This window comes from Corvus kubaryi, unplaced genomic scaffold, assembly GCF_017639235.1.
Source record: "Corvus kubaryi isolate FWS band 111438036 unplaced genomic scaffold, C.kubaryi_AGA036_p1.0 37352, whole genome shotgun sequence".
Lineage (NCBI taxonomy): Eukaryota > Metazoa > Chordata > Aves > Passeriformes > Corvidae > Corvus > Corvus kubaryi.
In genome coordinates, this window is record NW_024581114.1 from 2,547,750 (window position 1) to 2,554,960 (window position 7,211).

Consider the following 7,211-nt stretch of genomic DNA (forward strand, 5'->3'; position numbering starts at 1 on the left):
CCCTGCTCCCCAAACCTCCTCCCCTGCCTCTCCAGCCCTTCCTGCCCCATTCCCCTGCTCCCCAAACCTCCTCCCCCGCTCCCCATCCCTGCCCAGCCCCTTCGCTGCGCTGCCCCCGCTCCTCACGTGCGCTCACACGCGCAGGGACGCGCGGCTGCGGCTGCTGCGGAGGGGGAGCTCCCCGAAGCGGGGATGTGCTGCTGCTCCAAAGCCCGGCAGCTCCCCCGGGAGCCGCTAATCCCACCCAGAGCAGCTCCCGGGAACGGGAAGGAGCCGCCGGAGGATCCCTGCTGGCCGCCCGTGGCTGGCACTGCCCAGGGCGGCACTGCCCAGGCTGGCACTGCCCGCCGGGCTCCTCGGGAGTGACAAACTGCAGGCAGGCTCCCTGGCAGATGTGTTCCCGTCAGTTTCGGGGCTGTTCCTGCGAGGAGCGGCGCGGTCACACGGATCCCATTAGCGCTGTGCTTAACATGAACCAGAACCAGCAGAGCCACCAGCGCCGCCCCGGCACAGACACGAATCCCGGGATGAAATCAGGCCAGAGCTCCGCTGTGCCTGGCTCCACGGCCCTGGGAGGGCACGCAGGGGCCGCCTGGAAAATTTTTCCTTGGGGAGGGGGAATCCACCCGCGGCAACTCGCTGGTGTCGCGTGGTTGTGTTTTAGTTTAGGGATGGGAACTCCCTGTGCTCTGTAATTCCATGGGTTTCGCTTTCCGGATGGGAACTCCCCGTGCTGCACACGTTATTTACCTCATGGAGGGGAACAACCGTGCTCCCTAATCCTTGTTTTCCACTTTCGGGATGGAAACTCCCCGTGCTCCATCCACCCCCAGCCCCGTGCGAGCTCCGGGGGTCCCGGGCAGGCATCACTCGCTGATGGCTTTGCAAACATCCCAGGGGGTTCAAAGAAAGCCACCAAGTGGGTTTTTTCTCTCCTCTCCACCCCCCTACTCGTGCAAATCCACATGAGCACAAAACCCTCCGAGCTGCCGTGTCTGGGGCCGGGATTGCAACACCCGGGTGGTTGGGCAAGAGTCCGGCGAGCAGAGACAGGCGCGGGCACCCTCCTGCAGGGGCACTTGGGGATGGTGACAGGTCTGACACCAGCCGCCCCTCGGGGGTGGCCCTGGCACAGCCCCGCGGAGTGACCGGAGCACTCGGGTGATTAACTGGGGTGTCAGGCACTTAACTTTTTCACACTTGCAGCCTCTAAACTCGCCCATAACTCAGAGGCGACAGACTCGGTGTTTATTTTCTGCTTTAAAGAGGAGCCGGGTGCAGCTCCCAAAGGAAAACAAGCCCTTCCCGGTTTTATAGCCGGGCTCCGGGGCGGATCGCAGGACGGAGGAGGCAGAGGGGTTGCGAAGCTGCGGGCCGGGCCCGTGCCCGCAGAAAGCGGCATTGAGGAAGCGATTCCATCAGCACGGACCTGGGCAGGCTTTGGATGAGTCACTCCGTTCCCTGAGTCACCGTGTCTGTCCCCACACGGATGCAGCAGGAAGCGGTGACACCGATTAGAACCCGACAGGCTCAGGGCACGGGGAAACCGGGCTGGGCCTCGCTGTGCCCTCGAGCCCCGTGACACGGCACATCTGCTCACCCCTCAGCGATTTTATTGCCTTTTGAAGCATTTGGGGGCAGGGATCCCGACTGGTCCAGCGGGAATCCTGCATCCATGCTCGAGGCTTTGGATTTTGTCCTCAGGCAGCCCCGAGCTGGGTCGTGCAGGTGTTCTGCTGCGCTGAGCCCCAGGACAGCCTCAGACCGCTCCATCTGCCTCTTGTTTTGATGCAAACACCTCTGCACAGCTTCCCTGCCAGGGCAGAGCGTGCCAGGGCTGACAGATCGTGGATCTGGACAGGAATATTCCCAGCGGGAAGCAGAAGCTCTGCTCCTGCCTGGCCGTGGGCCAGGGGCTGCCCCGTGGTGGGTCTGGGTGAGGAGGAGGAGGGCTGGGCTGGGTTTGCAGCAGGTGTTGCTCAGCTTTGCCACTCTCTATTTATTTCTCCAAGCTGGAGATGCTCTGAGTGCTGCCACAGGCGAGGGTTTGCACCGTGGCCAAAGAGGGACACCAGGGACCCGAAATCTGGAACCAAGGCTGGGCCTGGCTCGCGAGTGAGGGTCCTGATGCCACCGGATGGGCCAGGGAATTTGCTCAGAACACCCATATTTTGGTTGGAAGCAGGAGCACCTTCCCAGCCCGCTGTAAGCACTCCAGCTGCCGCACAGGGATTGTTTTTTATAGCAACACCGCCAAGGCCTCAGCCTCGTTATCCCCATTTTTAGAAACGGAGAAGTCAGCACAGGGAGGTGCTGCTGCTCGCAGAAGGTCCCCTGAGGGGCCAGCAGCACATCCCAGCTTCCCTGGAAGCCCTAGCCCCGTGGCCAGACAGTGCTGGGATCGTGCCGGGAGCAGCTCCCAGCTCCCACAGCCGTTCCCAGCCCCACAGCTGCTGCTCCGGGCTGACAGCAAAGCCCGGCTGCTCTGAAGGTTAAAAACGCTGCCCGTGGGGAGAGCAAAGTCTGCCAGTGCCTGCAGCAAACTTCTCGCCTGCAGTTATTGCCGGGGGATTAGCAAAGGTCAGGGTTTAGTACTCCAGCCCTTCCCAGTCTCTTCCTTTACTGCACGTTCAGGGATTTTGTTGATTTAGGCTGATCCGTAAGTGCATGGAAAAATCCCACCCAGCCTGGGGGAGCCAGGGGAGCAGAATTCCTGCAGCAGATGTCATCGTGCTGGCAGAGGGAAAATACCCCACCCCTTGGCTGCCGGAGCCTGGGTGGGAATTCTTGGGATCCTGGTGGGCAGAAAGCTCCTTATCAGCCAAGGCTGTGCCAGCCTGGCCCTGGCACCCTCCCTCTGGAAAAGCCGGCTCCTACTTCACCCTCTGCTCCTCCTGCTCCTGCCTTTTTACTCTTTTCATCTCTTTTCTCCCTCCCGCCCATGTTCACTTTGCCCTGACGACTTTTTCTTTTGCCGTGCAGGATGTGGGAGGGATGAAAGCTGCAGATAATGAACAACCCCGGCGCTCCTCAGCGCTGCCTTCCTGGGAGAGCTCCGAGATTCCTGCTCCCTCCACCTCTGCCTCCCCCTGCAAGTGCTCTCACCCCAGTCATGTGCTGTCTGTTCCCTGACAAATCGCAGCTGGCAGCTCCTGCTCCCAAACACTCCGGGTTTGGATCCGGTTTGAGCTCAGCAGCTCCTCTGGAGATGGGGTCACTGCAGTTTATCCCCAGGAAACTCCATTTGTGGCAGCAGCTCCTTGGTGTGGGCCTGGGAGGGCTTTGCCAAGCCTGAGTTAGGAAAGACTTCCCAACTCCCCAGGAAGAGCAGGAATTGCTTCTCCTGCCTCTGTCCCTCCTGTTTTGTCCCTCCCAGCAGCCCTGCAGGTGGATCAGGCTCAGGGCAAGGGCTCCTGATGTCTCCTTTGTGCTGCCTCCCCTGCCGTTGGCTCGGTTGGAAAGAAGCGCCTGGTCTGGAAAAAGAGATCCAGAAAGACAAACCCAGTACCTGGAGAAAGAGGAGACCTGGGACAGAAACAAATCAGGGCTGCTGCAGAAACTACCTGAGCAAACAGCAGGAAACCACGGGGAGAGGCCAAGGAGAAGCTGCTGATAAACCCTGATCCCTTCCCGAGGCTCCCACACCGGATCCATCCTGCCCAGGAGGGAGCAGCCGGGCAGGGCTGAGCTCTCTGTCTCTGTCACACCAATTCTGCACGAGCCTGGCCGCGGGAACCTCTCCTGCCCTGCAGAGCCCTGGGGAATATTCCCGGTGCCGTTCCGTGGTGTGGATGCCACCGGCAGCTGCAGCTGAGGCCGTGCAGCTCATCCAGCTGTGCAGCTCCTCCCTCGTTCCCGGGGCTGCTGCAGAGCTCTGGTGTCATCGAGGGGAGTGTGCCATGGACAGAGAGGAGTCCCTGGCATCCCTGCAGGCTGGGGGACGCTGGGGAAGGGCCCCCTTTGCTTCAGAAACCTCCTGGATCCCAAAGCTGGGTCCAGCAGCTGGAAAACAAGCAGCCGGAAAACAAGCAGCCCTTCACCCCGGCTTATCCCTTTGCCGTGTCCCATCTCCCCAGGAGAGAGGCTGAGCCCGACTGGCTTCTCCCAGCACATTCAGCCTCTCATCCCAGTTTTCAGCTGCGCCTCTTCCCGGTTTGGAGCTGGGGAGGGACACCTCTCTCAGCTCCAGCTGTTGGCACTGTTTGTTTTATTTTGGGGGCTCCCCTGGCTCTCTGTCCCCCCGTCCCACTCCAAGAACTGGCACCCTGTGGCTTTTTTCCCATTTGTGGCCTGCCTTCAATCCCTGTCCCAGCGTTTTGTCCCTGCACCCCCCGCCTGCTGCAGGGATTGAGCATTCCAGCACTTTTCTGTCTGCCTCCCAAGCCAATATTGACCCAGGACCCCTTGGAGGTGAGGGAGAGGAGGTGAGGACATGGCTGCTCCTCAGAGGGGACAGTCCCACCGGGATTTTGTGTCCCCTGGCTGGACACAGCCCCAGGACACTTTTCCTCCTGCCCTGAGGGATGCTGAGGGAGGAGCTGGTGGTCCTTCTCCCCATCCAGTGCTGCTCCCCTGCTCTGGGAGCACACGGAGTGGAAGGGCTGGATCCTTCCATAGCAGGAGCAGATTTGCACCTCCCAGTTACGATCAATTAAGGAGCGCTAATGGGGCTGGGCTTGGCCCGAGCACTGAGGCAGCAGCGGGGTCAGCGCCGCACAATATCCTGTTGACATCACTCCCGAGGGGCAATTCCAGAGGAGAAGGGGCCTTGCCGAGCTGCTCCTCGGCACAAAAAACTCAAAGAGGGCTGTGGCCTCTCCTCCTGCCTCCCCTGGCTCCATTATCCAGCGTCCTTAAGGAAAAGGTGGAGAGGGAAGAGTGGCCCTTTTCCCTCTGGCTCGTCCTGGAGATGCTGGCGGGGAGGGGGCCGCGGGGGGCCGGGGGTTTGGATAACCTGCCTCATTAGTGGCTGGATGACATCATTATCTCACATTAGCCACACTCTTCCAGAGGTAATTGGGAAGCCTCTGGAATGGCCCCGTGACCTTTAATTAATGCAGCGGGGCCTTTTCCTTGTGCGGCTCCTCACTCTGCCTCGAGCAGCTGCTTCTTGTTAAGATGCCAGAGCAGGGGAGCCTTGGTCCCATGCCGGGAGTTTCTGAGCCTCTCTGCCCCGGGGGAGGAATAAAAAAGGTGCAGGAGCAGCCTCAGCTGCTGCCTGACTCTGCTTCAGCCTCTTTCCAGCAGCCCCTCGCTGGCTCCAGGCGCTGTCTGGGCAATTACCCCGGAGCTGATTGTCCCAGCCAGGGCTCCTGCCCGGCCCACGGTGCCACGAGGGCTCTTAGAAAAGTCGGGATGTGGAGAGGGGGATGATGGAACCAACAGAGAGACCCAGGCCTTTTCTTGCAGGAGGGAAAGGAAGAATTTAGGGAGAAATTTAGGCTGGGGAGGCCCTGGCACAGATCTGCCCCATCCCTGGAAGTGTCCGAGGACGGGGCTTGGAGCAGCCTGGGGCAGTGGAAGGTGTCCGTGCCCATGGCAGGGGATGGAACTGAGCTTTCTTCCAGCCCAAACCATTCCAGGATTCCATGGTTTGTCCCAGCTCTGGGTTTTTACTTTTGCTGCTCTGCCCCAGCTCTGGGAGCCCCCAGCACAGACACTGCCCGAGGCGCTGGAATGGATAATCCAGAGTTGTTCTAATCCTAATTCTGCCTCAGAAACCTCTGTAAAAACCTCCAGCCTGAGGAGATCAGGGCTGCCTGTGATCCTCTGTGGGTTTTGTATTCAAAAATGTGGAAACAAATTAAAGGAAACTCTGTTCAGATCGGAGCTTTCCATTCCCAGGTGAGCCAAGGTGGTGGATTTTGGGATCAGGGGATGATGTCCTCAGGTCCTTGGGAGCCGTCAGCTGGCAGAGAGCTGGAACTTTTGTGACAGCGGCATTTGGACTCATCAGGCCTTGGGGCTGAGCCTGATGCTGCTCTTGGCACAGCTCCCTCCTGCACAGCTGGCACCGTGTCACCGTCCCTTGCTGCTGGCACAGCCACGGGGGGCTTGGAAACCCTTCCCGTGGGCAGAGCGGGGTGCAGGTCCCCGAGCATTTGGGGATTCCCACTTCAGAGCCTCGGAATTGAGAGGGTTAATGAATGTCCTCGGCTCTGCTTTAATCCAAGCCAGGCTGGAGCATTCCTGGAGCAGGGACTGCGGCGGGAGAGGGGCTGAGCGTGTGCGGGGAGCTGCCGGCTCTGTTGTGTTTGCAACCTGACCTGGTCCCTGCTCTTTGAAGCTGCTGGCAGTGGGTGGGCCGGGATCAGGCCGGGATCAGGCCGGGATCAGGCCGGGATCAGGCCGGGATCAGCGCAGGGACTGACGTGCCGGAGTTACAACAACAGCACAGCCGCGGTGCCCGTCCAGCCGGGAACTGGAGCTGCTGGGACAGGGGTGGGCAGTGCCAGAGCGAGGAACTCAGGACCTCGCAGGCTGGCAGGGCCCTGCGGATGTGGAACAGCCTGTGTTTGGGGCTGGGCTGAGAGGAGAGGAGAGGCCCTTTCAACCCAAAACATCGTTAATCAGCGCTCGGACAGCGAGCGGAGCTGGGGCTGCCGCTCCCGCTACCGTTGCCCTTTCCAGGCCTGCAGCCAGAGCAGGGAGGGGAGAGCTTGGCCAAGCCTCAGCTCCTTCTCCCTTTCTCTGTCTCATTCCAGAGCCTGTCCTTGCTCCTGGTGGCCAGGGTGGTGGCCATGGTGGCCACCAGTGCCTTCCATCCCAAAGCAGCCGCTGTCCCTCGCGTCATGTTGGGTGCAGGAGAGGGAGGACACAAAGGGGTGGCCCAGGAATGCAGCTCATGGTCCCAGGAGACCTCACTGCAGCTTCCTCACAAGGGGCAGGCACTGATCTGGTGGCAGGGACAGGACCCAGGGGAAGGCTGGAGCTGTGCCAGGGGAGGTTCAGGTTGGATTTTAGGGAAAGGTTCTTCCCCAGAGGGTGCTGGGCACTGCCCAGGCTCCCCAGGGAATGGTGACATTCCCGAGGCTGCCAGAGCTCCAGGAGCGTTTGGACAGCGCTGCCAGGGACAGGCTGGGATTGTTGGGGTGTCTGTGCAGGGCCAGGAGCTGCACCAATGATCCAGCTCAGGATATTCCATGATTCCATGGCTCTGGGAGCAGACCTTCGCCAGGGATTTTACCAGCAGTGAGTGAATGGCTGCAGCC